This window comes from Rhinoderma darwinii (assembly GCF_050947455.1).
Source record: "Rhinoderma darwinii isolate aRhiDar2 chromosome 5 unlocalized genomic scaffold, aRhiDar2.hap1 SUPER_5_unloc_5, whole genome shotgun sequence".
Taxonomy (NCBI): domain Eukaryota; kingdom Metazoa; phylum Chordata; class Amphibia; order Anura; family Rhinodermatidae; genus Rhinoderma; species Rhinoderma darwinii.
Genome location: NW_027461809.1, coordinates 122,867 through 146,244, shown reverse-complemented (window position 1 = coordinate 146,244; position 23,378 = coordinate 122,867). Strand labels below are relative to the sequence as shown.

The following is a 23,378-nucleotide window of genomic DNA, read 5'->3' as shown; positions in this document are numbered from 1 at the left end:
TGTTTCCGGCATTTCACATTGGAACAGCTCATTCACCTTCCTTGTCTTCTCTCCGCCCTCCCTTTTAGGTAGGTTAAAGAGCTGCACCTGAGCCAGCCACTGATTGATTGATGCAGCACCACAGTCAAATAGTGGAGTGGAGTAGGGGGAACAGCAAACAGCCATTAAAGCAGCCCGCCCGCCACAATGGACCTACCTGTGTACACTAGATGGATGTGATGGAATGTACTGTCGTCCCTACATTTCCAAGAAGAAGTAAGAATTGCAGTTGCAACAAACCCTTGCTTGCCTACAAAGAGAGCAGCAATTTGGATTTGTTACTATGTTACCTGGAAGAATAACAAACTGTGCAAGGATGGAGGTTGTAGGAGCAAAGAGAAGTTGTCTGTAAAGTTGGTGGATGCCTATTTTCCATTTTGCAGTCCCTTGTCTCCCTCTTGTGGCCTCCTGGAGGCAAATAAATGTGCAAAAAAAAGACAGCCTGGCGGCCGGCTGTTGCAGTGTTGCCCTCTCAGGCAACACTGAGTGACTGACTGAGCCGCACCGTCTTATATAAAGTTCAGACGGAACTTTGCACGTGTCATAGTGGAGCCCTCAGGATTCCAGAGCCAGCTTTCTGACATCATAATGGGGCCTGCCTCAGAGATAGATAAAAGCCTGGGCCCAGGCAGTGTTGGTCAGTGCTGCTCAGCAGGCAGCACTGGACTGGACTGGACTGGATTACAGCTGATACAAGGTGTGAAGGAACAAGGGGTGGCTGTGGGCATGCACTTGCTGCCGCTGCCAGTGTTTATCTGCATGGCAGGAGGGCATTTGGGCGTTGCCAGGAAGGCGTTTTTATGTAGATTCCTCCTCTTTCAGCACTGCATTGTGGTGCAAGCAAAAGAAGCAAATCCTGTGTAGCTTCCTCTCCGGCCTTTATTCACCTCCCTCCCGCTTAGTAGCTGTAAATGTGTGTGAGCCTGCAGGGCCCCATGGAATTGCCTAGGAGTAGGCTGAATCAATCGCTGCAAGGGGTGAACAGCAGTATGGGACAGGCTCGGGCAAGGCAAGGGCCGCTCGGGTTATCGCTTCTCGGCCTTTTGGCTAAGATCAAGTGTAGTATCTGTTCTTATCAGTTTAATATCTGATACGTCCCCTATCTGGGGACCATATATTAAATGGATTTTTAGAACAGGGAGATGGAAATAGAGCTTGCTCTGTCCACTCCACGCATTGACCTGGTATTGCAGTATTTCCAGGACCGGTGCACCCTTCCCTTATGTGTTGACTAAAATCAGATTCCAAAAGTGCTATTTGTGTTTGCTATTGTTTTTGTCTTTCTGATGGGATCTCCCCTTTTAATCCCATTATTTCAACACCTGTTGGACAATGCATTTGTACAGTCATGTGTGATAATGAGCTCATTTATTAAATGCAATTAATTAATACATTGCCACCTCTTGTTGTGTGTGTGTGTGTGTGTGTGTGTGTGTGTGTGTGTGTGTGTGTGTGTGTGTGTGTGTGTGTGTGTGTGTGTGTCTTCTGTGTTTCTGTGTTTCCGGCATTTCACATTGGAACAGCTCATTCACCTTCCTTGTCTTCTCTCCGCCCTCCCTTTTAGGTAGGTTAAAGAGCTGCACCTGAGCCAGCCACTGATTGATTGATGCAGCACCACAGTCAAATAGTGGAGTGGAGTAGGGGGAACAGCAAACAGCCATTAAAGCAGCCCGCCCGCCACAATGGACCTACCTGTGTACACTAGATGGATGTGATGGAATGTACTGTCGTCCCTACATTTCCAAGAAGAAGTAAGAATTGCAGTTGCAACAAACCCTTGCTTGCCTACAAAGAGAGCAGCAATTTGGATTTGTTACTATGTTACCTGGAAGAATAACAAACTGTGCAAGGATGGAGGTTGTAGGAGCAAAGAGAAGTTGTCTGTAAAGTTGGTGGATGCCTATTTTCCATTTTGCAGTCCCTTGTCTCCCTCTTGTGGCCTCCTGGAGGCAAATAAATGTGCAAAAAAAAGACAGCCTGGCGGCCGGCTGTTGCAGTGTTGCCCTCTCAGGCAACACTGAGTGACTGACTGAGCCGCACCGTCTTATATAAAGTTCAGACGGAACTTTGCACGTGTCATAGTGGAGCCCTCAGGATTCCAGAGCCAGCTTTCTGACATCATAATGGGGCCTGCCTCAGAGATAGATAAAAGCCTGGGCCCAGGCAGTGTTGGTCAGTGCTGCTCAGCAGGCAGCACTGGACTGGACTGGACTGGATTACAGCTGATACAAGGTGTGAAGGAACAAGGGGTGGCTGTGGGCATGCACTTGCTGCCGCTGCCAGTGTTTATCTGCATGGCAGGAGGGCATTTGGGCGTTGCCAGGAAGGCGTTTTTATGTAGATTCCTCCTCTTTCAGCACTGCATTGTGGTGCAAGCAAAAGAAGCAAATCCTGTGTAGCTTCCTCTCCGGCCTTTATTCACCTCCCTCCCGCTTAGTAGCTGTAAATGTGTGTGAGCCTGCAGGGCCCCATGGAATTGCCTAGGAGTAGGCTGAATCAATCGCTGCAAGGGGTGAACAGCAGTATGGGACAGGCTCGGGCAAGGCAAGGGCCGCTCGGGTTATCGCTTCTCGGCCTTTTGGCTAAGATCAAGTGTAGTATCTGTTCTTATCAGTTTAATATCTGATACGTCCCCTATCTGGGGACCATATATTAAATGGATTTTTAGAACAGGGAGATGGAAATAGAGCTTGCTCTGTCCACTCCACGCATTGACCTGGTATTGCAGTATTTCCAGGACCGGTGCACCCTTCCCTTATGTGTTGACTAAAATCAGATTCCAAAAGTGCTATTTGTGTTTGCTATTGTTTTTGTCTTTCTGATGGGATCTCCCCTTTTAATCCCATTATTTCAACACCTGTTGGACAATGCATTTGTACAGTCATGTGTGATAATGAGCTCATTTATTAAATGCAATTAATTAATACATTGCCACCTCTTGTTGTGTGTGTGTGTGTGTGTGTGTGTGTGTGTGTGTGTGTGTGTGTGTGTGTGTGTGTGTGTGTGTGTGTGTGTGTCTTCTGTGTTTCTGTGTTTCCGGCATTTCACATTGGAACAGCTCATTCACCTTCCTTGTCTTCTCTCCGCCCTCCCTTTTAGGTAGGTTAAAGAGCTGCACCTGAGCCAGCCACTGATTGATTGATGCAGCACCACAGTCAAATAGTGGAGTGGAGTAGGGGGAACAGCAAACAGCCATTAAAGCAGCCCGCCCGCCACAATGGACCTACCTGTGTACACTAGATGGATGTGATGGAATGTACTGTCGTCCCTACATTTCCAAGAAGAAGTAAGAATTGCAGTTGCAACAAACCCTTGCTTGCCTACAAAGAGAGCAGCAATTTGGATTTGTTACTATGTTACCTGGAAGAATAACAAACTGTGCAAGGATGGAGGTTGTAGGAGCAAAGAGAAGTTGTCTGTAAAGTTGGTGGATGCCTATTTTCCATTTTGCAGTCCCTTGTCTCCCTCTTGTGGCCTCCTGGAGGCAAATAAATGTGCAAAAAAAAGACAGCCTGGCGGCCGGCTGTTGCAGTGTTGCCCTCTCAGGCAACACTGAGTGACTGACTGAGCCGCACCGTCTTATATAAAGTTCAGACGGAACTTTGCACGTGTCATAGTGGAGCCCTCAGGATTCCAGAGCCAGCTTTCTGACATCATAATGGGGCCTGCCTCAGAGATAGATAAAAGCCTGGGCCCAGGCAGTGTTGGTCAGTGCTGCTCAGCAGGCAGCACTGGACTGGACTGGACTGGATTACAGCTGATACAAGGTGTGAAGGAACAAGGGGTGGCTGTGGGCATGCACTTGCTGCCGCTGCCAGTGTTTATCTGCATGGCAGGAGGGCATTTGGGCGTTGCCAGGAAGGCGTTTTTATGTAGATTCCTCCTCTTTCAGCACTGCATTGTGGTGCAAGCAAAAGAAGCAAATCCTGTGTAGCTTCCTCTCCGGCCTTTATTCACCTCCCTCCCGCTTAGTAGCTGTAAATGTGTGTGAGCCTGCAGGGCCCCATGGAATTGCCTAGGAGTAGGCTGAATCAATCGCTGCAAGGGGTGAACAGCAGTATGGGACAGGCTCGGGCAAGGCAAGGGCCGCTCGGGTTATCGCTTCTCGGCCTTTTGGCTAAGATCAAGTGTAGTATCTGTTCTTATCAGTTTAATATCTGATACGTCCCCTATCTGGGGACCATATATTAAATGGATTTTTAGAACAGGGAGATGGAAATAGAGCTTGCTCTGTCCACTCCACGCATTGACCTGGTATTGCAGTATTTCCAGGACCGGTGCACCCTTCCCTTATGTGTTGACTAAAATCAGATTCCAAAAGTGCTATTTGTGTTTGCTATTGTTTTTGTCTTTCTGATGGGATCTCCCCTTTTAATCCCATTATTTCAACACCTGTTGGACAATGCATTTGTACAGTCATGTGTGATAATGAGCTCATTTATTAAATGCAATTAATTAATACATTGCCACCTCTTGTTGTGTGTGTGTGTGTGTGTGTGTGTGTGTGTGTGTGTGTGTGTGTGTGTGTGTGTGTGTGTGTGTGTGTGTGTGTCTTCTGTGTTTCTGTGTTTCCGGCATTTCACATTGGAACAGCTCATTCACCTTCCTTGTCTTCTCTCCGCCCTCCCTTTTAGGTAGGTTAAAGAGCTGCACCTGAGCCAGCCACTGATTGATTGATGCAGCACCACAGTCAAATAGTGGAGTGGAGTAGGGGGAACAGCAAACAGCCATTAAAGCAGCCCGCCCGCCACAATGGACCTACCTGTGTACACTAGATGGATGTGATGGAATGTACTGTCGTCCCTACATTTCCAAGAAGAAGTAAGAATTGCAGTTGCAACAAACCCTTGCTTGCCTACAAAGAGAGCAGCAATTTGGATTTGTTACTATGTTACCTGGAAGAATAACAAACTGTGCAAGGATGGAGGTTGTAGGAGCAAAGAGAAGTTGTCTGTAAAGTTGGTGGATGCCTATTTTCCATTTTGCAGTCCCTTGTCTCCCTCTTGTGGCCTCCTGGAGGCAAATAAATGTGCAAAAAAAAGACAGCCTGGCGGCCGGCTGTTGCAGTGTTGCCCTCTCAGGCAACACTGAGTGACTGACTGAGCCGCACCGTCTTATATAAAGTTCAGACGGAACTTTGCACGTGTCATAGTGGAGCCCTCAGGATTCCAGAGCCAGCTTTCTGACATCATAATGGGGCCTGCCTCAGAGATAGATAAAAGCCTGGGCCCAGGCAGTGTTGGTCAGTGCTGCTCAGCAGGCAGCACTGGACTGGACTGGACTGGATTACAGCTGATACAAGGTGTGAAGGAACAAGGGGTGGCTGTGGGCATGCACTTGCTGCCGCTGCCAGTGTTTATCTGCATGGCAGGAGGGCATTTGGGCGTTGCCAGGAAGGCGTTTTTATGTAGATTCCTCCTCTTTCAGCACTGCATTGTGGTGCAAGCAAAAGAAGCAAATCCTGTGTAGCTTCCTCTCCGGCCTTTATTCACCTCCCTCCCGCTTAGTAGCTGTAAATGTGTGTGAGCCTGCAGGGCCCCATGGAATTGCCTAGGAGTAGGCTGAATCAATCGCTGCAAGGGGTGAACAGCAGTATGGGACAGGCTCGGGCAAGGCAAGGGCCGCTCGGGTTATCGCTTCTCGGCCTTTTGGCTAAGATCAAGTGTAGTATCTGTTCTTATCAGTTTAATATCTGATACGTCCCCTATCTGGGGACCATATATTAAATGGATTTTTAGAACAGGGAGATGGAAATAGAGCTTGCTCTGTCCACTCCACGCATTGACCTGGTATTGCAGTATTTCCAGGACCGGTGCACCCTTCCCTTATGTGTTGACTAAAATCAGATTCCAAAAGTGCTATTTGTGTTTGCTATTGTTTTTGTCTTTCTGATGGGATCTCCCCTTTTAATCCCATTATTTCAACACCTGTTGGACAATGCATTTGTACAGTCATGTGTGATAATGAGCTCATTTATTAAATGCAATTAATTAATACATTGCCACCTCTTGTTGTGTGTGTGTGTGTGTGTGTGTGTGTGTGTGTGTGTGTGTGTGTGTGTGTGTGTGTGTGTGTGTGTGTGTGTGTGTGTCTTCTGTGTTTCTGTGTTTCCGGCATTTCACATTGGAACAGCTCATTCACCTTCCTTGTCTTCTCTCCGCCCTCCCTTTTAGGTAGGTTAAAGAGCTGCACCTGAGCCAGCCACTGATTGATTGATGCAGCACCACAGTCAAATAGTGGAGTGGAGTAGGGGGAACAGCAAACAGCCATTAAAGCAGCCCGCCCGCCACAATGGACCTACCTGTGTACACTAGATGGATGTGATGGAATGTACTGTCGTCCCTACATTTCCAAGAAGAAGTAAGAATTGCAGTTGCAACAAACCCTTGCTTGCCTACAAAGAGAGCAGCAATTTGGATTTGTTACTATGTTACCTGGAAGAATAACAAACTGTGCAAGGATGGAGGTTGTAGGAGCAAAGAGAAGTTGTCTGTAAAGTTGGTGGATGCCTATTTTCCATTTTGCAGTCCCTTGTCTCCCTCTTGTGGCCTCCTGGAGGCAAATAAATGTGCAAAAAAAAGACAGCCTGGCGGCCGGCTGTTGCAGTGTTGCCCTCTCAGGCAACACTGAGTGACTGACTGAGCCGCACCGTCTTATATAAAGTTCAGACGGAACTTTGCACGTGTCATAGTGGAGCCCTCAGGATTCCAGAGCCAGCTTTCTGACATCATAATGGGGCCTGCCTCAGAGATAGATAAAAGCCTGGGCCCAGGCAGTGTTGGTCAGTGCTGCTCAGCAGGCAGCACTGGACTGGACTGGACTGGATTACAGCTGATACAAGGTGTGAAGGAACAAGGGGTGGCTGTGGGCATGCACTTGCTGCCGCTGCCAGTGTTTATCTGCATGGCAGGAGGGCATTTGGGCGTTGCCAGGAAGGCGTTTTTATGTAGATTCCTCCTCTTTCAGCACTGCATTGTGGTGCAAGCAAAAGAAGCAAATCCTGTGTAGCTTCCTCTCCGGCCTTTATTCACCTCCCTCCCGCTTAGTAGCTGTAAATGTGTGTGAGCCTGCAGGGCCCCATGGAATTGCCTAGGAGTAGGCTGAATCAATCGCTGCAAGGGGTGAACAGCAGTATGGGACAGGCTCGGGCAAGGCAAGGGCCGCTCGGGTTATCGCTTCTCGGCCTTTTGGCTAAGATCAAGTGTAGTATCTGTTCTTATCAGTTTAATATCTGATACGTCCCCTATCTGGGGACCATATATTAAATGGATTTTTAGAACAGGGAGATGGAAATAGAGCTTGCTCTGTCCACTCCACGCATTGACCTGGTATTGCAGTATTTCCAGGACCGGTGCACCCTTCCCTTATGTGTTGACTAAAATCAGATTCCAAAAGTGCTATTTGTGTTTGCTATTGTTTTTGTCTTTCTGATGGGATCTCCCCTTTTAATCCCATTATTTCAACACCTGTTGGACAATGCATTTGTACAGTCATGTGTGATAATGAGCTCATTTATTAAATGCAATTAATTAATACATTGCCACCTCTTGTTGTGTGTGTGTGTGTGTGTGTGTGTGTGTGTGTGTGTGTGTGTGTGTGTGTGTGTGTGTGTGTGTGTGTGTGTGTCTTCTGTGTTTCTGTGTTTCCGGCATTTCACATTGGAACAGCTCATTCACCTTCCTTGTCTTCTCTCCGCCCTCCCTTTTAGGTAGGTTAAAGAGCTGCACCTGAGCCAGCCACTGATTGATTGATGCAGCACCACAGTCAAATAGTGGAGTGGAGTAGGGGGAACAGCAAACAGCCATTAAAGCAGCCCGCCCGCCACAATGGACCTACCTGTGTACACTAGATGGATGTGATGGAATGTACTGTCGTCCCTACATTTCCAAGAAGAAGTAAGAATTGCAGTTGCAACAAACCCTTGCTTGCCTACAAAGAGAGCAGCAATTTGGATTTGTTACTATGTTACCTGGAAGAATAACAAACTGTGCAAGGATGGAGGTTGTAGGAGCAAAGAGAAGTTGTCTGTAAAGTTGGTGGATGCCTATTTTCCATTTTGCAGTCCCTTGTCTCCCTCTTGTGGCCTCCTGGAGGCAAATAAATGTGCAAAAAAAAGACAGCCTGGCGGCCGGCTGTTGCAGTGTTGCCCTCTCAGGCAACACTGAGTGACTGACTGAGCCGCACCGTCTTATATAAAGTTCAGACGGAACTTTGCACGTGTCATAGTGGAGCCCTCAGGATTCCAGAGCCAGCTTTCTGACATCATAATGGGGCCTGCCTCAGAGATAGATAAAAGCCTGGGCCCAGGCAGTGTTGGTCAGTGCTGCTCAGCAGGCAGCACTGGACTGGACTGGACTGGATTACAGCTGATACAAGGTGTGAAGGAACAAGGGGTGGCTGTGGGCATGCACTTGCTGCCGCTGCCAGTGTTTATCTGCATGGCAGGAGGGCATTTGGGCGTTGCCAGGAAGGCGTTTTTATGTAGATTCCTCCTCTTTCAGCACTGCATTGTGGTGCAAGCAAAAGAAGCAAATCCTGTGTAGCTTCCTCTCCGGCCTTTATTCACCTCCCTCCCGCTTAGTAGCTGTAAATGTGTGTGAGCCTGCAGGGCCCCATGGAATTGCCTAGGAGTAGGCTGAATCAATCGCTGCAAGGGGTGAACAGCAGTATGGGACAGGCTCGGGCAAGGCAAGGGCCGCTCGGGTTATCGCTTCTCGGCCTTTTGGCTAAGATCAAGTGTAGTATCTGTTCTTATCAGTTTAATATCTGATACGTCCCCTATCTGGGGACCATATATTAAATGGATTTTTAGAACAGGGAGATGGAAATAGAGCTTGCTCTGTCCACTCCACGCATTGACCTGGTATTGCAGTATTTCCAGGACCGGTGCACCCTTCCCTTATGTGTTGACTAAAATCAGATTCCAAAAGTGCTATTTGTGTTTGCTATTGTTTTTGTCTTTCTGATGGGATCTCCCCTTTTAATCCCATTATTTCAACACCTGTTGGACAATGCATTTGTACAGTCATGTGTGATAATGAGCTCATTTATTAAATGCAATTAATTAATACATTGCCACCTCTTGTTGTGTGTGTGTGTGTGTGTGTGTGTGTGTGTGTGTGTGTGTGTGTGTGTGTGTGTGTGTGTGTGTGTGTGTGTGTCTTCTGTGTTTCTGTGTTTCCGGCATTTCACATTGGAACAGCTCATTCACCTTCCTTGTCTTCTCTCCGCCCTCCCTTTTAGGTAGGTTAAAGAGCTGCACCTGAGCCAGCCACTGATTGATTGATGCAGCACCACAGTCAAATAGTGGAGTGGAGTAGGGGGAACAGCAAACAGCCATTAAAGCAGCCCGCCCGCCACAATGGACCTACCTGTGTACACTAGATGGATGTGATGGAATGTACTGTCGTCCCTACATTTCCAAGAAGAAGTAAGAATTGCAGTTGCAACAAACCCTTGCTTGCCTACAAAGAGAGCAGCAATTTGGATTTGTTACTATGTTACCTGGAAGAATAACAAACTGTGCAAGGATGGAGGTTGTAGGAGCAAAGAGAAGTTGTCTGTAAAGTTGGTGGATGCCTATTTTCCATTTTGCAGTCCCTTGTCTCCCTCTTGTGGCCTCCTGGAGGCAAATAAATGTGCAAAAAAAAGACAGCCTGGCGGCCGGCTGTTGCAGTGTTGCCCTCTCAGGCAACACTGAGTGACTGACTGAGCCGCACCGTCTTATATAAAGTTCAGACGGAACTTTGCACGTGTCATAGTGGAGCCCTCAGGATTCCAGAGCCAGCTTTCTGACATCATAATGGGGCCTGCCTCAGAGATAGATAAAAGCCTGGGCCCAGGCAGTGTTGGTCAGTGCTGCTCAGCAGGCAGCACTGGACTGGACTGGACTGGATTACAGCTGATACAAGGTGTGAAGGAACAAGGGGTGGCTGTGGGCATGCACTTGCTGCCGCTGCCAGTGTTTATCTGCATGGCAGGAGGGCATTTGGGCGTTGCCAGGAAGGCGTTTTTATGTAGATTCCTCCTCTTTCAGCACTGCATTGTGGTGCAAGCAAAAGAAGCAAATCCTGTGTAGCTTCCTCTCCGGCCTTTATTCACCTCCCTCCCGCTTAGTAGCTGTAAATGTGTGTGAGCCTGCAGGGCCCCATGGAATTGCCTAGGAGTAGGCTGAATCAATCGCTGCAAGGGGTGAACAGCAGTATGGGACAGGCTCGGGCAAGGCAAGGGCCGCTCGGGTTATCGCTTCTCGGCCTTTTGGCTAAGATCAAGTGTAGTATCTGTTCTTATCAGTTTAATATCTGATACGTCCCCTATCTGGGGACCATATATTAAATGGATTTTTAGAACAGGGAGATGGAAATAGAGCTTGCTCTGTCCACTCCACGCATTGACCTGGTATTGCAGTATTTCCAGGACCGGTGCACCCTTCCCTTATGTGTTGACTAAAATCAGATTCCAAAAGTGCTATTTGTGTTTGCTATTGTTTTTGTCTTTCTGATGGGATCTCCCCTTTTAATCCCATTATTTCAACACCTGTTGGACAATGCATTTGTACAGTCATGTGTGATAATGAGCTCATTTATTAAATGCAATTAATTAATACATTGCCACCTCTTGTTGTGTGTGTGTGTGTGTGTGTGTGTGTGTGTGTGTGTGTGTGTGTGTGTGTGTGTGTGTGTGTGTGTGTGTGTGTCTTCTGTGTTTCTGTGTTTCCGGCATTTCACATTGGAACAGCTCATTCACCTTCCTTGTCTTCTCTCCGCCCTCCCTTTTAGGTAGGTTAAAGAGCTGCACCTGAGCCAGCCACTGATTGATTGATGCAGCACCACAGTCAAATAGTGGAGTGGAGTAGGGGGAACAGCAAACAGCCATTAAAGCAGCCCGCCCGCCACAATGGACCTACCTGTGTACACTAGATGGATGTGATGGAATGTACTGTCGTCCCTACATTTCCAAGAAGAAGTAAGAATTGCAGTTGCAACAAACCCTTGCTTGCCTACAAAGAGAGCAGCAATTTGGATTTGTTACTATGTTACCTGGAAGAATAACAAACTGTGCAAGGATGGAGGTTGTAGGAGCAAAGAGAAGTTGTCTGTAAAGTTGGTGGATGCCTATTTTCCATTTTGCAGTCCCTTGTCTCCCTCTTGTGGCCTCCTGGAGGCAAATAAATGTGCAAAAAAAAGACAGCCTGGCGGCCGGCTGTTGCAGTGTTGCCCTCTCAGGCAACACTGAGTGACTGACTGAGCCGCACCGTCTTATATAAAGTTCAGACGGAACTTTGCACGTGTCATAGTGGAGCCCTCAGGATTCCAGAGCCAGCTTTCTGACATCATAATGGGGCCTGCCTCAGAGATAGATAAAAGCCTGGGCCCAGGCAGTGTTGGTCAGTGCTGCTCAGCAGGCAGCACTGGACTGGACTGGACTGGATTACAGCTGATACAAGGTGTGAAGGAACAAGGGGTGGCTGTGGGCATGCACTTGCTGCCGCTGCCAGTGTTTATCTGCATGGCAGGAGGGCATTTGGGCGTTGCCAGGAAGGCGTTTTTATGTAGATTCCTCCTCTTTCAGCACTGCATTGTGGTGCAAGCAAAAGAAGCAAATCCTGTGTAGCTTCCTCTCCGGCCTTTATTCACCTCCCTCCCGCTTAGTAGCTGTAAATGTGTGTGAGCCTGCAGGGCCCCATGGAATTGCCTAGGAGTAGGCTGAATCAATCGCTGCAAGGGGTGAACAGCAGTATGGGACAGGCTCGGGCAAGGCAAGGGCCGCTCGGGTTATCGCTTCTCGGCCTTTTGGCTAAGCTCAAGTGGCTAACCAGAGGCGTCCAGTGCTGAACTCTCGGCCCTGCAGCATCGCCCTTTGGGGCTTAAGCTGCTTGTTGCTATAGGGAGACAGCCAGTGGCAGGAAGGCGATCGACATGGGCGTTATTGTACGTCACGCTAAGGCCGGGGAAACCCGGGTCAAGTACGGCATTCGGATCGAAGTTGATGTTGGATCAGAGAAGACCCTGGACCTACGACACCTGGTGAACAACATCTTGTTTGGAATTTTGAAAGTGGAGCGGAAGAAAATCCTTTGTCTTCAGGAGCATAAGGTTGGTCATTTTACCTTGATATTGATGGATTTACCTGCCTGCCATACTTTCCATTACAATTTGATGCAAAATGTGAACAATCCTGAGCTTGGAGGACTTACTTTTATCCTGCTGTATGATGAAGGAGAAGTCTTCCTGGTTGTTTTTCTCTACAATGCACATGTACCTTTGCAAGATATCACGGCATTCCTGTCTAGACATTGTGCATATGTTAAGTTTGAGAATAAAATCTTGAACACTGAAATGATCTGGAATGGGAAATACAAATTTCGGGTCCGGTTTCGGCAAGATATTGAGGAACCAGGAGGCTTCCATTTCCCTCCATCGAACTTCTCCATTGGAAGAGACAGGGGATATCTGTTTTTTCCCAGGTGTCCTCCCTTCTGCAGGAATTGTAAAGTTTTTGGCCACACAAGGGAAGGATGTCAAAATTCAGGGAAGTGTTCCAGATGTAACCAGGAGGGTCACAAAGCAAAAGAATGTGTCAACCGCATTGTTTGTAATCTCTGCGAGGTGGAAGGGCATACATTCAAAGACTGCCCTCTGCGGAAGAAGTCATATGCAGAGGCAGCCAGGAGCCAAGTGGCTGAGATGATAGCGAGAACTGGACGGTTGGGCGAGGAGGTACCCGCTGACTATCTGGCTTCTTTAAGCACATCTCCAGTAGAAGTACGTGTGGAGGAAGGGGCAGGCATGGAGGTAGCCCCGGTCGAGGAGGATCTTCCTCACCCATCCGATGCCCAGACTGGGCTACAGGGTGAGGGAGAAATTGAGGGCGACATCCCCGTGACTCCTCCTGTTTCTTGGAGTCTGGATGAAGTGTTTCTGGAAGGAGTTGGAGGTCAAGGGGATTTTACCACTGTAGGCACCCGACCTGCAGACGAAATTCTGGATATGGGGGCTAAGAGAGCCAGGCTGGCCGCGTCACCCCCTGTAACCCCTGGAAGGGAGGAGGAATACCCCTCATCAGTGATTTCGTTTGATGAGCCTTTTCTAGAAGATCAAGGGACCAGTTTCTTCACATTAGGTTGCCAGCCTCCAGAAGGCAAAGGCTGAAGTGCAAATGGACAACCTGCGGTTATCTGGCTATGAAAATTAAAATATGGCATCCAAACCTACATTTGATGTCGTATCCTTAAATGTACGACTGATTCAATCTAAGCCCAGGAGGGCTGCAGTTCTGGATTTTTTAAAAAATTTAGGAGCTGATGTATATTGTTTGCAAGAATGCGGTATTAGGGAACCTGTGCCAGAACAGGAATGGCCATATGGCCAATGTATATGGTCTGGTTCTTCTATAAATAAAAATGATGGGGTAGGAATATTGCTAGGGAATAGGAATTTAAAATTAGAAAGTTATATTGTGGTGGAAGTGGGGAGGTGTATTTTGGCAGAGATAAATGTCAGAGGGTGGAGGGTAAGGGTAATTAATATATATGGAGCAACAAAAAAAGAAGAGAGGTTAGAGCTCCTAGAGAAGTTGTCCTTTTTTTTGCCAGGGAGAATTCCTACGATTTGGGTTGGGGACTTTAACTGTGTGACGGAAGGGGAAAAAATGGATGTATCTGGTAAAAAGTTGTACCAATTAATCAAAGATTTTTCTTTTATAGATGCTGCTGAGGTTCATTTGGGAAAGCCACCACCCGACACTTATAGGTCTGATAGAGGAGGGGTAACATCAAGGATAGATCGGGTGCTTTTCTCAAAAAATGTGGGGTGCATGAGTTTGCGGCAGCGCGATGTGACCTTTTCTGACCATGTGTGTATGTGTGCAACTTTTGAAGGGGATGTTCGTTTAGTGCGTGGTGCAGGGGTATGGAAGTTAAATGTAAGTTTATTAGAGGATGAAAGAATTGTGAAGGCTTTTATATATGCGTATAAAGGATGGAAATCGCGGCAGGAATCTTTTGGGAATGTGCTGGAGTGGTGGGATTGGATGAAGAATGAATGTAAAAGATTCTTTAAAAAATGGGGCTATAAAAAAGCAGCTATGCTAAGAAACCAATATAATGAGTTGAATGTTAGAATAGAATGGTTGAGAAAACTTGGCGAGCTTGGTGTGGATGTCAGTGATTTGATGAGGGACGCAAGGAATGAAAGTAGGCTTTTATTAGAGGAAAAAGGGAAAAAAATTATATATAGATCAAAAGTTGAGAACTTAGACAAAGATGAAAAATGTACAAGATTTTTTTTCAAAAAAATATGTGGTAAAAAGGATGATATGGATGAATTATTGAATGATAGGGGTGAGTGTGTTTCTGGAAAGGATGTGATGAGTGAAGTTGAAGGTTTTTATACCCAGTTGTATGGAGAGAAGTGGTATGATAAGGATTTGATGAATGAGGTTTTGAATGGGTTGGAAAATAAACTTGGAGAGGAAGATCGTGAGTCTCTGTGTGGTGATATTACCATGGATGAAGTGAGAAATGTGGTGATGAGTGCAAGTAAAAATAAAACACCTGGGAAGGATGGGATCCCAATTGAATTATATGTGAGGATGTGGGATATAATTGGTGGGGATTTGCTTGAGGTATGTCAGTATATGTGGAAGCATGGTGTGTTGAGCAAATCTATGAAAGAAGGTGTGGTTGTGCTGATATATAAAAAAGGTGAGAAGAAAAATTTGGCAAATTGGAGGCCAATTACTTTGTTGGATTCTGACTATAAGTGTTTTAGTAAAGTATTGGCCAATAGGATGCGTGAGGTTGTTGCTGAAGTGGTGAATGAAGATCAAGTGTGTGCAGTGCCTGGTAGAAGTATGACTGATAATTTGTTGTTACTAAGGGATATGATTGGGGACTGTATGGATAGAAAGCAGAAATGTATGGTCCTATCTGTGGATTTTGAAAAGGCATTTGATAGGGTATCGCATGAGTTTATGTTTAGTGTGCTGTGTAAAATGGGTTTTCCGAGAAAGTTTGTGTATGCAGTGAAAGGTTTGTATGGGAACGTAACAAGTGAGTTTCTCGTAAATGGGTTTCTGAGTGGAAAAGTGGGGATAAGGTCAGGTGTCAGGCAGGGTTGTCCTATGTCCCCTGTCCTGTTCATTAGTGTGATTGAAGTGTTGTTGTGTATGGTTAGAAGGGAAAAATTTATGAGGGGGTTATTAATTCCTGGGAGTAATGGTAAGTTTCTGAAAGTATTGGGTTATATGGACGATGTGGTGATTGTTAGTGAAAGAGAGGCGGAGATAAATAGAGCGAGATTGTTGTTGAGGTTGTTTTGTAGTGCGTCTGCGTTTAAAGTGAATTGGGGTAAATGTAGCTTTAAGTGTTTTGGTGATAGGAGTGTGAGAATGGATGGGGTTAATTGTGAGATGGGTGCTATTAAAATATTGGGTGTGCAATTTAATGAGGATTTGAGAGGGAATGAAAGTTGGGATGAATGTGGTATGAGAATAGAACGAAAACTGAACTTTTGGAGACTGAGAAGTTTGACACTGACGGGAAAAATTTTGATAGTTAAATCTGTTGTGTTACCAATTTTACTTTTTTGTGCAGTTGTTTTCCCTTTTGCTACTCACAAAATTAAGAAGACGGAAAAGATGATTTTTACATTTTTTTGGGGGAGTAGAATGGAAAAATTGAAGAGAGAGTATGTGTATAAGATGTGTGTGAATGGTGGTTTGGATTTTCCAAATTTTGAGGTATTTTTGGCTTTGAATTATATCAAAGTGGTGTCTGTGCTAGTGCAGAGGAATAATAAGACTGGTTTCATGATTAGATACTTGGCTGGTTGGATGTTGTATGGTCTGAATTGGGTAAAGAGAGATGCAAGTGTGCCTGTGGCTTTCAAGTGTCCAGTGTGGTATATGAGGATTGAGGTTTTTGTGAGGAAAAATGACTTGCTTGCTGTGCCAATGAGTGAGTTTAAAAATAAGAATGCGGTGATGAAGAGAATACGTGCGAATGAAATTCCATGTGAAATTGCAGGTTTGAGGTCTAATGAAGTGCAGAGTGTATGGAGTAAATTGAAGGTGAGTGGTATGTCAAACAGACAGCGTGATATTGTATGGATGTCGCTGCATAATATCCTACCTGTTAGGCAAGTGCAGAAAAGAAGGGATCTTATTAGGTCTGAGGTTTGCCCGAGGAATGGATGTGGAGCAAGTGAGAGTGTGAGACATATGTTGTGGGATTGTGACTATTCGTATGAAGTATGGAAAGGGGTGGGTGGTTTGTGTAAAGAACTAGCGGGGGTAAAATTTGTTAATTGGAAAGTAGCAATGTTTGGAATGGGTGCAAGTAGTCGTATGAAAGATAGAATTATGTGGTTAATTATGGCATGTGTGATGGAAAGTTTGTGGGATGTGAGAAACTTGTTAGTGTTTAAAAGGAAATTAGTGCCTGTAAATGAGTGTATTAGGATGATTTTGTCTAGACTTTACGTCATGTATTTGTGGGATAGACAGCGTGGTGGTGGCCTAGATTCAGAGGGGATATGGAAGTTCAAAAAATGGAAATTCCTGATACGATGTAGGTAATATTGTTCTGTTTTTTTTTGTGATTGTTTATGTAAATTGAAGAAAAAATAAAGAACAAACCAGAATGATGATAAGTTTGAAGCAACGTGGATTTGATTTTCAAGTTTTGAGAAACATTATAAGTTGCTTATAACTAACTGAAATGGTTTTAAAAAAAAAAAAAAAAAAAAAAAAAAAAAAATCTGTTCTTATCAGTTTAATATCTGATACGTCCCCTATCTGGGGACCATATATTAAATGGATTTTTAGAACAGGGAGATGGAAATAGAGCTTGCTCTGTCCACTCCACGCATTGACCTGGTATTGCAGTATTTCCAGGACCGGTGCACCCTTCCCTTATGTGTTGACTAAAATCAGATTCCAAAAGTGCTATTTGTGTTTGCTATTGTTTTTGTCTTTCTGATGGGATCTCCCCTTTTAATCCCATTATTTCAACACCTGTTGGACAATGCATTTGTACAGTCATGTGTGATAATGAGCTCATTTATTAAATGCAATTAATTAATACATTGCCACCTCTTGTTGTGTGTGTGTGTGTGTGTGTGTGTGTGTGTGTGTGTGTGTGTGTGTGTGTGTGTGTGTGTGTGTGTGTGTGTGTCTTCTGTGTTTCTGTGTTTCCGGCATTTCACATTGGAACAGCTCATTCACCTTCCTTGTCTTCTCTCCGCCCTCCCTTTTAGGTAGGTTAAAGAGCTGCACCTGAGCCAGCCACTGATTGATTGATGCAGCACCACAGTCAAATAGTGGAGTGGAGTAGGGGGAACAGCAAACAGCCATTAAAGCAGCCCGCCCGCCACAATGGACCTACCTGTGTACACTAGATGGATGTGATGGAATGTACTGTCGTCCCTACATTTCCAAGAAGAAGTAAGAATTGCAGTTGCAACAAACCCTTGCTTGCCTACAAAGAGAGCAGCAATTTGGATTTGTTACTATGTTACCTGGAAGAATAACAAACTGTGCAAGGATGGAGGTTGTAGGAGCAAAGAGAAGTTGTCTGTAAAGTTGGTGGATGCCTATTTTCCATTTTGCAGTCCCTTGTCTCCCTCTTGTGGCCTCCTGGAGGCAAATAAATGTGCAAAAAAAAGACAGCCTGGCGGCCGGCTGTTGCAGTGTTGCCCTCTCAGGCAACACTGAGTGACTGACTGAGCCGCACCGTCTTATATAAAGTTCAGACGGAACTTTGCACGTGTCATAGTGGAGCCCTCAGGATTCCAGAGCCAGCTTTCTGACATCATAATGGGGCCTGCCTCAGAGATAGATAAAAGCCTGGGCCCAGGCAGTGTTGGTCAGTGCTGCTCAGCAGGCAGCACTGGACTGGACTGGACTGGATTACAGCTGATACAAGGTGTGAAGGAACAAGGGGTGGCTGTGGGCATGCACTTGCTGCCGCTGCCAGTGTTTATCTGCATGGCAGGAGGGCATTTGGGCGTTGCCAGGAAGGCGTTTTTATGTAGATTCCTCCTCTTTCAGCACTGCATTGTGGTGCAAGCAAAAGAAGCAAATCCTGTGTAGCTTCCTCTCCGGCCTTTATTCACCTCCCTCCCGCTTAGTAGCTGTAAATGTGTGTGAGCCTGCAGGGCCCCATGGAATTGCCTAGGAGTAGGCTGAATCAATCGCTGCAAGGGGTGAACAGCAGTATGGGACAGGCTCGGGCAAGGCAAGGGCCGCTCGGGTTATCGCTTCTCGGCCTTTTGGCTAAGATCAAGTGTAGTATCTGTTCTTATCAGTTTAATATCTGATACGTCCCCTATCTGGGGACCATATATTAAATGGATTTTTAGAACAGGGAGATGGAAATAGAGCTTGCTCTGTCCACTCCACGCATTGACCTGGTATTGCAGTATTTCCAGGACCGGTGCACCCTTCCCTTATGTGTTGACTAAAATCAGATTCCAAAAGTGCTATTTGTGTTTGCTATTGTTTTTGTCTTTCTGATGGGATCTCCCCTTTTAATCCCATTATTTCAACACCTGTTGGACAATGCATTTGTACAGTCATGTGTGATAATGAGCTCATTTATTAAATGCAATTAATTAATACATTGCCACCTCTTGTTGTGTGTGTGTGTGTGTGTGTGTGTGTGTGTGTGTGTGTGTGTGTGTGTGTGTGTGTGTGTGTGTGTGTGTGTGTCTTCTGTGTTTCTGTGTTTCCGGCATTTCACATTGGAACAGCTCATTCACCTTCCTTGTCTTCTCTCCGCCCTCCCTTTTAGGTAGGTTAAAGAGCTGCACCTGAGCCAGCCACTGATTGATTGATGCAGCACCACAGTCAAATAGTGGAGTGGAGTAGGGGGAACAGCAAACAGCCATTAAAGCAGCCCGCCCGCCACAATGGACCTACCTGTGTACACTAGATGGATGTGATGGAATGTACTGTCGTCCCTACATTTCCAAGAAGAAGTAAGAATTGCAGTTGCAACAAACCCTTGCTTGCCTACAAAGAGAGCAGCAATTTGGATTTGTTACTATGTTACCTGGAAGAATAACAAACTGTGCAAGGATGGAGGTTGTAGGAGCAAAGAGAAGTTGTCTGTAAAGTTGGTGGATGCCTATTTTCCATTTTGCAGTCCCTTGTCTCCCTCTTGTGGCCTCCTGGAGGCAAATAAATGTGCAAAAAAAAGACAGCCTGGCGGCCGGCTGTTGCAGTGTTGCCCTCTCAGGCAACACTGAGTGACTGACTGAGCCGCACCGTCTTATATAAAGTTCAGACGGAACTTTGCACGTGTCATAGTGGAGCCCTCAGGATTCCAGAGCCAGCTTTCTGACATCATAATGGGGCCTGCCTCAGAGATAGATAAAAGCCTGGGCCCAGGCAGTGTTGGTCAGTGCTGCTCAGCAGGCAGCACTGGACTGGACTGGACTGGATTACAGCTGATACAAGGTGTGAAGGAACAAGGGGTGGCTGTGGGCATGCACTTGCTGCCGCTGCCAGTGTTTATCTGCATGGCAGGAGGGCATTTGGGCGTTGCCAGGAAGGCGTTTTTATGTAGATTCCTCCTCTTTCAGCACTGCATTGTGGTGCAAGCAAAAGAAGCAAATCCTGTGTAGCTTCCTCTCCGGCCTTTATTCACCTCCCTCCCGCTTAGTAGCTGTAAATGTGTGTGAGCCTGCAGGGCCCCATGGAATTGCCTAGGAGTAGGCTGAATCAATCGCTGCAAGGGGTGAACAGCAGTATGGGACAGGCTCGGGCAAGGCAAGGGCCGCTCGGGTTATCGCTTCTCGGCCTTTTGGCTAAGATCAAGTGTAGTATCTGTTCTTATCAGTTTAATATCTGATACGTCCCCTATCTGGGGACCATATATTAAATGGATTTTTAGAACAGGGAGATGGAAATAGAGCTTGCTCTGTCCACTCCACGCATTGACCTGGTATTGCAGTATTTCCAGGACCGGTGCACCCTTCCCTTATGTGTTGACTAAAATCAGATTCCAAAAGTGCTATTTGTGTTTGCTATTGTTTTTGTCTTTCTGATGGGATCTCCCCTTTTAATCCCATTATTTCAACACCTGTTGGACAATGCATTTGTACAGTCATGTGTGATAATGAGCTCATTTATTAAATGCAATTAATTAATACATTGCCACCTCTTGTTGTGTGTGTGTGTGTGTGTGTGTGTGTGTGTGTGTGTGTGTGTGTGTGTGTGTGTGTGTGTGTGTGTGTGTGTGTCTTCTGTGTTTCTGTGTTTCCGGCATTTCACATTGGAACAGCTCATTCACCTTCCTTGTCTTCTCTCCGCCCTCCCTTTTAGGTAGGTTAAAGAGCTGCACCTGAGCCAGCCACTGATTGATTGATGCAGCACCACAGTCAAATAGTGGAGTGGAGTAGGGGGAACAGCAAACAGCCATTAAAGCAGCCCGCCCGCCACAATGGACCTACCTGTGTACACTAGATGGATGTGATGGAATGTACTGTCGTCCCTACATTTCCAAGAAGAAGTAAGAATTGCAGTTGCAACAAACCCTTGCTTGCCTACAAAGAGAGCAGCAATTTGGATTTGTTACTATGTTACCTGGAAGAATAACAAACTGTGCAAGGATGGAGGTTGTAGGAGCAAAGAGAAGTTGTCTGTAAAGTTGGTGGATGCCTATTTTCCATTTTGCAGTCCCTTGTCTCCCTCTTGTGGCCTCCTGGAGGCAAATAAATGTGCAAAAAAAAGACAGCCTGGCGGCCGGCTGTTGCAGTGTTGCCCTCTCAGGCAACACTGAGTGACTGACTGAGCCGCACCGTCTTATATAAAGTTCAGACGGAACTTTGCACGTGTCATAGTGGAGCCCTCAGGATTCCAGAGCCAGCTTTCTGACATCATAATGGGGCCTGCCTCAGAGATAGATAAAAGCCTGGGCCCAGGCAGTGTTGGTCAGTGCTGCTCAGCAGGCAGCACTGGACTGGACTGGACTGGATTACAGCTGATACAAGGTGTGAAGGAACAAGGGGTGGCTGTGGGCATGCACTTGCTGCCGCTGCCAGTGTTTATCTGCATGGCAGGAGGGCATTTGGGCGTTGCCAGGAAGGCGTTTTTATGTAGATTCCTCCTCTTTCAGCACTGCATTGTGGTGCAAGCAAAAGAAGCAAATCCTGTGTAGCGCTTCCTCTCCGGCCTTTATTCACCTCCCTCCCGCTTAGTAGCTGTAAATGTGTGTGAGCCTGCAGGGCCCCATGGAATTGCCTAGGAGTAGGCTGAATCAATCGCTGCAAGGGGTGAACAGCAGTATGGGACAGGCTCGGGCAAGGCAAGGGCCGCTCGGGTTATCGCTTCTCGGCCTTTTGGCTAAGATCAAGTGTAGTATCTGTTCTTATCAGTTTAATATCTGATACGTCCCCTATCTGGGGACCATATATTAAATGGATTTTTAGAACAGGGAGATGGAAATAGAGCTTGCTCTGTCCACTCCACGCATTGACCTGGTATTGCAGTATTTCCAGGACCGGTGCACCCTTCCCTTATGTGTTGACTAAAATCAGATTCCAAAAGTGCTATTTGTGTTTGCTATTGTTTTTGTCTTTCTGATGGGATCTCCCCTTTTAATCCCATTATTTCAACACCTGTTGGACAATGCATTTGTACAGTCATGTGTGATAATGAGCTCATTTATTAAATGCAATTAATTAATACATTGCCACCTCTTGTTGTGTGTGTGTGTGTGTGTGTGTGTGTGTGTGTGTGTGTGTGTGTGTGTGTGTGTGTGTGTGTGTGTGTGTGTGTGTCTTCTGTGTTTCTGTGTTTCCGGCATTTCACATTGGAACAGCTCATTCACCTTCCTTGTCTTCTCTCCGCCCTCCCTTTTAGGTAGGTTAAAGAGCTGCACCTGAGCCAGCCACTGATTGATTGATGCAGCACCACAGTCAAATAGTGGAGTGGAGTAGGGGGAACAGCAAACAGCCATTAAAGCAGCCCGCCCGCCACAATGGACCTACCTGTGTACACTAGATGGATGTGATGGAATGTACTGTCGTCCCTACATTTCCAAGAAGAAGTAAGAATTGCAGTTGCAACAAACCCTTGCTTGCCTACAAAGAGAGCAGCAATTTGGATTTGTTACTATGTTACCTGGAAGAATAACAAACTGTGCAAGGATGGAGGTTGTAGGAGCAAAGAGAAGTTGTCTGTAAAGTTGGTGGATGCCTATTTTCCATTTTGCAGTCCCTTGTCTCCCTCTTGTGGCCTCCTGGAGGCAAATAAATGTGCAAAAAAAAGACAGCCTGGCGGCCGGCTGTTGCAGTGTTGCCCTCTCAGGCAACACTGAGTGACTGACTGAGCCGCACCGTCTTATATAAAGTTCAGACGGAACTTTGCACGTGTCATAGTGGAGCCCTCAGGATTCCAGAGCCAGCTTTCTGACATCATAATGGGGCCTGCCTCAGAGATAGATAAAAGCCTGGGCCCAGGCAGTGTTGGTCAGTGCTGCTCAGCAGGCAGCACTGGACTGGACTGGACTGGATTACAGCTGATACAAGGTGTGAAGGAACAAGGGGTGGCTGTGGGCATGCACTTGCTGCCGCTGCCAGTGTTTATCTGCATGGCAGGAGGGCATTTGGGCGTTGCCAGGAAGGCGTTTTTATGTAGATTCCTCCTCTTTCAGCACTGCATTGTGGTGCAAGCAAAAGAAGCAAATCCTGTGTAGCTTCCTCTCCGGCCTTTATTCACCTCCCTCCCGCTTAGTAGCTGTAAATGTGTGTGAGCCTGCAGGGCCCCATGGAATTGCCTAGGAGTAGGCTGAATCAATCGCTGCAAGGGGTGAACAGCAGTATGGGACAGGCTCGGGCAAGGCAAGGGCCGCTCGGGTTATCGCTTCTCGGCCTTTTGGCTAAGATCAAGTGTAGTATCTGTTCTTATCAGTTTAATATCTGATACGTCCCCTATCTGGGGACCATATATTAAATGGATTTTTAGAACAGGGAGATGGAAATAGAGCTTGCTCTGTCCACTCCACGCATTGACCTGGTATTGCAGTATTTCCAGGACCGGTGCACCCTTCCCTTATGTGTTGACTAAAATCAGATTCCAAAAGTGCTATTTGTGTTTGCTATTGTTTTTGTCTTTCTGATGGGATCTCCCCTTTTAATCCCATTATTTCAACACCTGTTGGACAATGCATTTGTACAGTCATGTGTGATAATGAGCTCATTTATTAAATGCAATTAATTAATACATTGCCACCTCTTGTTGTGTGTGTGTGTGTGTGTGTGTGTGTGTGTGTGTGTGTGTGTGTGTGTGTGTGTGTGTGTGTGTGTGTGTGTGTCTTCTGTGTTTCTGTGTTT

The 23,378-nt window shown here is 46.3% G+C and overlaps 12 non-coding genes across 12 annotated transcripts; all 12 read left to right on the top strand.

Moving 5' to 3' along the window:
• The first annotated feature begins 1,066 nt into the window (after window positions 1-1,066).
• LOC142696107 (U2 spliceosomal RNA) lies at window positions 1,067-1,257 on the top strand. The gene has a single exon (XR_012864101.1). It is a non-coding gene; the product is annotated as a U2 spliceosomal RNA (small nuclear RNA).
• A 1,344-nt stretch (window positions 1,258-2,601) lies between these two features.
• On the top strand, window positions 2,602-2,792 carry LOC142696106 (U2 spliceosomal RNA). The gene has a single exon (XR_012864100.1). It is a non-coding gene; the product is annotated as a U2 spliceosomal RNA (small nuclear RNA).
• Window positions 2,793-4,136: 1,344 nt separating this feature from the next.
• On the top strand, window positions 4,137-4,327 carry LOC142696105 (U2 spliceosomal RNA). Its single transcript, XR_012864099.1, has one exon. It is a non-coding gene; the product is annotated as a U2 spliceosomal RNA (small nuclear RNA).
• Window positions 4,328-5,671: 1,344 nt separating this feature from the next.
• LOC142696291 (U2 spliceosomal RNA) lies at window positions 5,672-5,862 on the top strand. Its single transcript, XR_012864242.1, has one exon. It is a non-coding gene; the product is annotated as a U2 spliceosomal RNA (small nuclear RNA).
• A 1,348-nt stretch (window positions 5,863-7,210) lies between these two features.
• On the top strand, window positions 7,211-7,401 carry LOC142696290 (U2 spliceosomal RNA). Its single transcript, XR_012864241.1, has one exon. It is a non-coding gene; the product is annotated as a U2 spliceosomal RNA (small nuclear RNA).
• A 1,344-nt stretch (window positions 7,402-8,745) lies between these two features.
• Window positions 8,746-8,936, top strand: LOC142696289 (U2 spliceosomal RNA). The gene has a single exon (XR_012864240.1). It is a non-coding gene; the product is annotated as a U2 spliceosomal RNA (small nuclear RNA).
• A 1,344-nt stretch (window positions 8,937-10,280) lies between these two features.
• LOC142696288 (U2 spliceosomal RNA) lies at window positions 10,281-10,471 on the top strand. Its single transcript, XR_012864239.1, has one exon. It is a non-coding gene; the product is annotated as a U2 spliceosomal RNA (small nuclear RNA).
• Window positions 10,472-16,759: 6,288 nt separating this feature from the next.
• On the top strand, window positions 16,760-16,951 carry LOC142696229 (U2 spliceosomal RNA). The gene has a single exon (XR_012864202.1). It is a non-coding gene; the product is annotated as a U2 spliceosomal RNA (small nuclear RNA).
• A 1,344-nt stretch (window positions 16,952-18,295) lies between these two features.
• Window positions 18,296-18,486, top strand: LOC142696287 (U2 spliceosomal RNA). The gene has a single exon (XR_012864238.1). It is a non-coding gene; the product is annotated as a U2 spliceosomal RNA (small nuclear RNA).
• Window positions 18,487-19,830: 1,344 nt separating this feature from the next.
• Window positions 19,831-20,021, top strand: LOC142696284 (U2 spliceosomal RNA). Its single transcript, XR_012864236.1, has one exon. It is a non-coding gene; the product is annotated as a U2 spliceosomal RNA (small nuclear RNA).
• A 1,346-nt stretch (window positions 20,022-21,367) lies between these two features.
• On the top strand, window positions 21,368-21,558 carry LOC142696283 (U2 spliceosomal RNA). Its single transcript, XR_012864235.1, has one exon. It is a non-coding gene; the product is annotated as a U2 spliceosomal RNA (small nuclear RNA).
• A 1,346-nt stretch (window positions 21,559-22,904) lies between these two features.
• Window positions 22,905-23,095, top strand: LOC142696282 (U2 spliceosomal RNA). Its single transcript, XR_012864234.1, has one exon. It is a non-coding gene; the product is annotated as a U2 spliceosomal RNA (small nuclear RNA).
• Window positions 23,096-23,378: the final 283 nt, after the last annotated feature.